The sequence below is a fragment of the Triticum urartu genome, chromosome 2, assembly GCF_003073215.2.
Source record: "Triticum urartu cultivar G1812 chromosome 2, Tu2.1, whole genome shotgun sequence".
Classification (NCBI taxonomy): Eukaryota; Viridiplantae; Streptophyta; class Magnoliopsida; order Poales; family Poaceae; genus Triticum; species Triticum urartu.
In genome coordinates, this window is record NC_053023.1 from 722,127,859 (window position 1) to 722,136,848 (window position 8,990).

The 8,990-nt window shown below is 42.8% G+C and overlaps 1 pseudogene; it reads right to left on the reverse strand.

Annotated features, from left to right (window-relative positions):
• Nucleotides 1-468: 468 nt before the first annotated feature.
• On the reverse strand, nucleotides 469-7,836 carry LOC125540123 (annotated as a pseudogene).
• Between the last annotated feature and the right edge of the window lie 1,154 nt (nucleotides 7,837-8,990).

Here is an 8,990-nt window from a genome sequence, read left to right on the forward strand (position 1 = left end):
TGGTTTTGTGTCGCACTAGGTTATGACTGTTACATGATGAATATCATCCAACATAATTATCCATCACCGATCTAGTGTCTACAAGCTTTTCGCATATTGATCTTTGCTAAGTTACTTTCGTTGTTGCTGTTGTTACAATCACTATAAAATTGTTATTGTTACTGTTACCATTGCTATTGCTACTGTTACTACTGCTATCAAACTATCATATTAATGTGCTATTGATCACTCTGTTGCAGATATTTAGGTCTCCAGGTATGGTTGAATTGACAACTCAACTGCTAATACTTACAAATATTTTTTGACTCCCCTTGTGTCGAATCAATAAATTTAGATTGAATATTCTACCCTCAAAAATTGTTGCAATCCCCTATACTTGTGGGTTATCAATCATGAAAAAAATTGATCTTACTCAATTTAGTTCCAAAATGAGGGATACATCTTCCAAAATATTGAAAGATATAAAAATAAAAAAATGAAAATTATTTTTTATTCACTTTTTTTAATTCGGATATAAGGTCCTTTGACATTCACACCACAATATCATCTAAACTTTGGTATCACTAGATACCTTCTCGCGCGAGCCTCCTGTTACATTGATATTTACAATCGTACATAGAGTATTTTATTGTTTCAAGAAACTGCACAATCAGTCAAGCACCTATTGCAATCTGTAATACGTACAACTCCTCCGTTATTTGTCGCTCGTTTCCAGTTGTTCTCTGAGATCATCCCTTGAGGAACTTCTTGAACCAGCCAGCAGAGCGCTTGGGGTATCGCTTCAGACCATGATCGTAGTCTACAAAGTGTAACCCAAACCGCACCGTGTATCCAGTCGACCACTCAAAGTCATCGAGTAGCGACCACGCGAAGTACCCCTTCACGTTTGCCCCATCCCTGCAGTGAACCAGTTGATGTCAGATTTAGAGGCTTGTTGATAGAGTTGCACTGTAATATTAAGCTACCAGCTCCGACCTGATTGCATTCAGCAGGGCATCAAGGTGGCTGTGGTGGTAGTCTATCCTTGCGTTGTCCTTGAGGGCTTCCTTGAGTGGTAGGCTCTTGTTATTGGCTTCATCGATTCCTAAAATACACATAGAAAACTAATTGTTCAGATAAATTTTGATCTCATTATGTAGGGGGGGATGCACTTGCCATTTTCAGTGATGTAGATGGTTGGATTGTTGTACTTCTCCTTGATATAAAGTAATAGATCATGGAAGCCTTGAGGGTAGACATAGAGCCAAGGCGAAGCAGCCTACATGTAAGTCATTTAGTCGATCTGAAAAAGAAAGTTGGGAGAAAACTGAAGGAAGATTTGTTCTTTATGTGGATAAGTTGCAAGTTACCTGAGGACCTATGGGGACACCATTTCGAACACCTGGCATAATTGGGAGATGTTAGTATGCAGTATTAACACATGTATTTTGCGGTAAAGTCTCTATTATTCACTTAATATATTTTTTCTAAAAGCTGATAATGTTTTGATATTACTAGGCTGGCAAACAAAGAACAAAGACAGATTGATGACTGATTTAGTATGATTGACTCACCTGTAAGATTAGCTTCCGAATCAGTATAGTAGCTTTTCCTCGGGTCATTTGATGGTGGAAGGCTACCGGCGTAGTTTGTAGTATAATAGTTGATTCCAATGAAGTCAAATGCACCCTTCACCAATTCAGACTGTTTTTTGGTGAACTGCGGCAGGCGTTTTCCGACCAATGCTTTCATGCTTCGAGGGTAGTCTCCTCTGCTGAGAGGGTCCAGAAACCTAAAGGGGGTTTATTCCTAGCATAAGATCAATCTGCATTCTCCTTCTAGACTCCAGCAACGAAATTATGCCAGCGTGAAATGTAAAGAATTTACCATCCAAGCATGAAATCTATAGCGCGTCTCGTCGCGGCAACGCTTGATTTTGAACGGAATATGGGAGTAAACCAGTGTGAGACCAAAGTTATTCCGATCTCTCCCTTCTGCACGCCCTGCATTTTGTTGATGTACACCATATCAATCACGTTCATGGATGAATTGCGATATTATGAAGGGCTGGATCCATCACCTTATATTTCTGTTTATACAATCTCACGGTTGTTGCATGAGCGAGTATCTGATGGTGGCCAACAATGTACGGCTCCCTCCCTGAATCCCCAGCACTGCAATTTGCCTTCTCCCAAGGAGAACATCGGCCTGGTGCAGATATGCCGATTGCATAACCCAAACCACAGAAGTTTGAGGGCTCGTTCAATGTGATCCAGTGCTTCACCCGATCTCCGAATTCTCTGAAGCAGACTTCAGCAAAGTCTTTATAGTCATTTCTGCACCAGTGTCAGTTGATTATTTTGAAAGCTAAAGGTATACATGCATGTTTGCACCATGATAGTCATCGGAAATGAAAAAAAATTGAGGGGAATCGCCAATTTTATTCATCAAAAGCCACATAAATTAGTAGGATACAATTCGGATCATGGGGTTGGCCTAACCAGATATTCGCTTAATCTCGGTCCGGGGCATCATTAGAAATGAAATAGTTATACGAAGCGTGTAGCCACACTTTTTCAATCTTCAACAACCAAATGCGTAAAACCTACTGAGTATTATGGCCCATTAGGTGGGAATGCTTCCGTTAGACCTCTCATTAAAAAACATACAATATATTTTGTATTTTTTTCTAACTTAGTTATTCAAAAGTTACTCATACAGAGTTGCATTGTGCTCACGTCTAAAATGCCACGTGAGGGAGTAATGTTCTCAGAAAATAAATAGTGGTTGACTTACATGATATTAGGGCTAAGAAATCCTCCATATTTATCTTCCAATCCTTGTGGAGAGTCCCAGTGAAAAAGGGTCACAAATGGCTGCACCCCTACATATATACAAAAAAATCTCAAATCGTAAGAATAGTCTGATGAAATAAAGAAAGGACATGAGGTTCCATGCAGTTTCATGGATTAGGTAAAACATAATTAAATACTGACTGTTGGACAGCAGGTCATCGATCAAGTTGTTGTAATACTTGATGCCTTCTCGGTTGACTCCACCTCTCAGAGTTCCATCTGTTATGCATTAAGACATAAAGATTGATTGAACATTCTTTATCAACTAGGAAATGGGAAGATGATGCAAATTAGAGTATTCTACTTGAGAACAAAAATGAGAATGGAGGTATCCAATCTAAAAATATCATACCTGGAAGAATTCTTGTCCATGAGATGGAGAACCTGTATGCGTCCATTCCCATATCCTTCATAAGGCGAACATCTTCCTGTGTTATTGGTAAATTAGAATCAGTACTACTCCCTTATTTCCAAGATAATTGAACTTCCATGTTTGTCAGTTAAACCTCATTAAGACTGACTAAATCTATACAAGGATGCATCAAAATCGACAATACCAAATTTCAATCTTTGGATGCACTAAGAAATATATTTTTCATATAATATATATTCCATAGTGTAGATCCTTGCATATTTTTCTATACATTTGGTCAAACTTTAAACTTTTACTTTGGACAATATATATTTTTTAATCAGAGGGGGTACCTAGTTTCCTTTTGTTGGATTGGAACTAAAATTCAAATATCTTCTCACAGTTTGATCTTGGTCAACAATTTTGCGCATATAATTTGTTAAAAAATAAATATCAAGTGAAAAACCAAGACATATAAATTATCCATACCTTGTACAGATGATAGGAGTCCACTGCCACATCCCCATTGCTTCCGTCGGCGATTTTATCTGCAAAAGTTGTTTACTCAGTAGAGCTTTATGAAAAAAAGTATATTCTGCTCATTTATATTCATTTTTTAAAGTAACATCATGATTTAACCTCGGTTATAAATTCAAATTACTTTGTTGGCAATCCTTCTAAATGGGATACCCGGCAATGCCATCAAACACGGGAAGGGCTTTCGACAAGGGGATCCGCTATCTCCTCTCCTCTTTGTCATTGCCATTGATCCTCTCCAACAAGTTCTTAATGTGGCCACTCGCTGCGGGATTCTTTACAAGATCAGAGGGCGTGGCACTTGCTTCCGGACCTCCTTTTATGCGGACGACGCGGCTGTTTTTGTCAAGCCTTTAAAGGAGGATGTTTTGAACCTTGCAACCATCCTGGATTGCTTTGGTCGGGCCACGGGATTATGCACAAACTTCCAGAAAAGCTCTGTCGTCCCCATAAGATGTGGGAGCTTGAACTTGGACGAGATCCTCCATGAGCTTCCGGCCTCCCGAGCCTTTTTCCCAGTGAAGTATTTGGGCCTTCCTCTCTCCGTGTGGCAGCTCAAGAGGGTCGACTGCCAATACCTTGAGGACAAGGTCGCAGGCAACCTTGTCTCTTGGGAAGGTAGGAATATCACCACAAAGGGTCGGTGCGTTCTTGTCAAATCAGTGCTCACCTCGCAGGTGATCTTTCACGCCACTTCCCTCACCATCCCGCCCGGCACGCTTGCTAGCATCAACAAGATCGAGAGAGCTTTCCTCTGGTCTGGGACGGACAAGACGGCCGGAGCCAAGTGCAAGGTCAATTGGGAGACGGTGTTCCGCCCCAAGGATCTAGGGGGCCTTGGTGTGCTTCATCTTGGGAAATTTTCCCGTGCACTAAGATTACGATGGCCTTGGTATGAGTGGAATGACTCCCATCGGATGTGGGTGGGAATGGGAAATCCCTATGACGAGGACGACATGGACCTCTTCTATGCTTCGACCACTATCACTATTGGCAATGGGGCTATTGCGCCTTTTTGGGACTCCCCTTGGTTATTTGGTAGGAAACCAAAAGACGTGGCTCCACTCATCTTTGAGTGCTCTACGAGGAAAAATTGGAAGGTGCGCGAAGCCTTACTCGAGGGCGCGTGGATCGACAAAGTCAAAATTTCGACCTCCTTTTCACTCGAGCATATCCGTCAATTTATCCATCTTTGGGCCTTGCTTCGGAATGTTCATCTCGAGGAGGATAGGGTGGATTCCATCGCATGGAAGCACACAACGAATGGTGAATACACCACAGCCTCGGCATATAGGGCGCAATTCTTGGACATTGCACGCACAGAAATGAATAAAACCATTTGGAAGGTTTGGGCTCCACCAAAAATCAAGTTCTTTGCTTGGCTAGCAATTCAAAATCGTGTTTGGAGCGCCGACCGTTTGGCCAAGCGAGGTTGGGACAATTGCGGACTTTGCCCACTATGCAAGAGGGAGCAAGAATCTGTGGCTCACCTCTTCTACAAGTGCCAATACACGTTGAGGCTCTGGGAAATGCTGAAAGTATGGCTACAATTGGATACCATGGATATTACTACTTGGACGGGGGAACGATCGATCAAGGATTGGTGGACAAGGATGTCTAGCGCAACGAGGGTGCATAGGAAAGCTATGGCCTCCCTCACAATGCTTGTTAGTTGGACTATATGGAATGAGAGGAACGCGAGGATTTTCTGCAACAAGTTCAAGCCACCCAACATCCTATTTATCAACATAAAGAGCGAGGCTAAACTTTGGATCACCGCCGGGGCAAAAAATGTGGGTCTTCTCATGCCGGGAGAGTAATGACCATGATGCAATATTTTTTCATTTTTTTTCTTTCACAATGTGTTGCAAACTCTTGTCCGTTTCCTTCTTAATTAATGGATGAGGCAACGCTTTTGCCTCCGTTTCAAAAAAAAACATTGGTGGATATAATGGCCTAGTTGTCCATGTAAGTACAAATATTAGCTAATCATACAAAAAACCGGCATGGAAACTTTGTAAGATACTCAGGCGTACGTCCCTTGAGATTATATTACCATAATACTACTCCCTTTGTTAATATGCACAGTCTCCAACACATAACTTCGACTCTATTTTTCTTACAATTATGTTCTATTACATGATACTATGCAAATACTTTTGCAATAAATCTCATGTTTCTATTTTTCACCTCACTATTCTAAACAATGTTTTTCACCTTTAGATATTTGAGGTCTATGCTACAGAAGGATGGGGATATTGATGAAGATGTGAATCATCGAATCAAAGCCGGATGAATGAAGTGGCGCCAAGCTTTTGGCATTCATGTGACAAGAGAGTGCCACAAAAGCTAAAAAACAACTTCTATAGGATGGCGGTTCGACCCGCAATGTTGTATGGCGTTGAGTGTTGGCCGGCTAAAAAGGGACATGTTCAACAGGTAGGTGTGGCGGAGATGTGCATGTTGAGATGGATGTGTGGCTACACAAGAAAGGACCGAATCCTGAATGGTGATATATGAGATAGAGTTGGGATAGCGTCGATTGAAGAGAAGCTTGTCCAACATCGTCTGACATGATTTGAGCATATTCAACGCAAGCCTCCAGAAGCACCAGTGCATGCGGACGGCTAAAGCGTGCCGATAATGTCAAGAGAGATCGGGGTAGACCGAACTTGACATCGGAGGAGTTCGTAAAGAGGGATCTGAAGGACTAGAGTATCGACAGAGAACTAGCCATGGACAGAGGTGCGTGGAAGTTTGCTATCCATGTGCCGGAACCATGAGTTGGTTGCGAGATCTTATGGATTCCACCTCTAGCCTACTCCAACTTGTTTGGGACTAAAGGCTTTGTTGTTGTTGTTGTTGTTGTTGTTGTTGTCGAAGTTGGAGAAGTTTAAATTTTACGCTTTATACGTGTGTGGTATATAGTAGTATATCATTACTACCATGTTTCTTATTCTAAGATGCCTAATACTTTGTAAATCAGAATCGATTTCACAAGCATTGGATTAGCTTTGAGGTGTGTGCGTGTGACTCTTCCATCCAATGCCTAAAAACTTGTGATGCTTCACGCAGTGAAATAAAATGGTGATTTTCTATAGCTCTTGACCTCTCAAAAAAACTTTAATAATGTTCTTATTAACAAGATATGTACAAACATTTTGCTAACTAAAAAAATACACTGCGTGTAGATGATGTATATACATGCCTGGGTGCTGGTGAGTGAAGTTGTCCCAGATGCTTGATCCCCTTCCCCCCTCCATTGCACCACCCTCATACTGTAGATTTAAGAGTGAAATATGTCATTAATCCATGAACTTAAACTGGTTACACGCTTAGGCCAACAACTCGGAAAGCGATCAGATTTAGGTCGTTAGACAAAAATCAATTCGGGGCAGGAAAAACATGACACGTGGTTACCACATCGGCATTCCTTTAATCGCCCAAGAACGGACTAATATTTATAGAGGTATTTTTGCGAAACAGCGCCAGCCTGAGCCAATTAGCAAATTGCATTGATTCTGTTGGAAAATCGCATGGAGGAAAGAAAAATGGCATGCATTCTGTGGGTTGGAACCAACAACTGGAGGGCAAAAGAAACCGGCTTACTGATCACTAGAACATCAAGTTCTTAGTGATATATATTATAACTTTTCCTTTTACGAGTTGTTGGCATAAAGCATGCAACCACTTTGAGTCCGACCGGTGAATGACTATCAGACAGCATCAGCTTATGCTATAGCTTTCATAATTGTCAACAGATTGTGCTGAACTAAGAAAAGAAACCATGCATGGATCATTTCGGGAAAAATAACATGCATGGATCAACGAAGGAAAAACGAGTGAAAACCTGGTAGGACGAGGAGGCTGTCCCGAAGACGAAGCCCTTGGGGAAGCTCCTCCGACTTATCGGATTCCGGCCATAGGCGCCGTCGTCGGCGTTGGAAGCGACAACCAGAAGGAGAAGTGGGAGGAGAACCGCCAGCGATGCTGTTGCAGCCATTGTGATGACAACATGCCGGCTATGTTTCAGCGTCAAAGGCTTCCCTTGGCAATGCACTACCTATATAGGCCTGTGCCTGTATGCATATGTAGTAGAAAAATCTATCTGGAGTTCTAATTTCTTCTTCTCAATAATGCATGAGCAATTTCATGTGCCAACCAAAGTCCATAGAGAAAGACAAATTGTACACCTTATGGTCCATTACTTCCTTCCAATGTGGACGTGGACGTCCTGTGTCCTTGTGTTGCATTGTAGTGTGAGAACCTTGTACAGCTTGTGCTGAGCTCGAAAAGATGCCCCAGCACCAGCAGGATAACTTTCAAGCAGATCACCGACATGGCGCGGATGGGGAAATTTGCGCAGCACGCACATGGTCTATTAATTCACTTTCACGCTCGGCACCGCTGCTATGCGCTAGTATATGCGTGCGCTGGCCGAGACTTTGCTGAAGTTGCGTTCCGTGTTCAGCTTGCACAATGGCGACTGATGGGTGTGGGTGCATCTGTTGTTGTACAGGATAACAAGGACGTCACGAGGGGAAAGCCATTAGAGCATCTGTAGCAGCAGACACCGTAAACCGTCCATTACAATAACTGTCGGTTTGGGGATTCATCCCGTAAACACAGCTCAAACAGATATTTCAAATTCCGTTGTCCTATAATTTTTTTGTGGAATCCCGCATCCGCGAGCCCAATTCCTCTATATCTATAGAATTCCGACCGCCTCCAACCGCTTTCCTCGCAGCTGGCGCCATGGTTTCGCAAGCTCGATTCCGTTCAAATCTCACCGCTGCCACACGCCTCCGTTGCCGCACAAGAGCTGCCGCATGTCACCGCCGCCGTCGTCGTCACCGCCCGCGAGGTAGCTAGCTACTGTTGTTGTCGCCACCGCTGCGTACGAGCGAGCTAGCTAGCTAGCAGCCGCCGCCGTCGCCACGAGCTAGCGAGCTGCCGCCGTCGCCACGAGCTAGATGTTGCCTGCTCGTCCTTGTGGTCCTCATCTATCACCGGCAAGACGCGCAGATTCAATTGAGGGTTGTGCAATTTTACCGCGACAATGATCTATTTTATGGAATCTGTTCTGTCGGAATAAAAGTCATACCGTAAAAGTACAAAAAAGCCATTTTGCGATATCCTTTAAATCAATTTTTACGGGACGGATTATATAGGATCTGCTAGAGATGCTCTTAGATTGGTGGTGTACGTTTGATACCTTGTTCGCTTGTCGTCTCCTTGTCCTCTTGTTCACGTAAATCTCTGCCAGT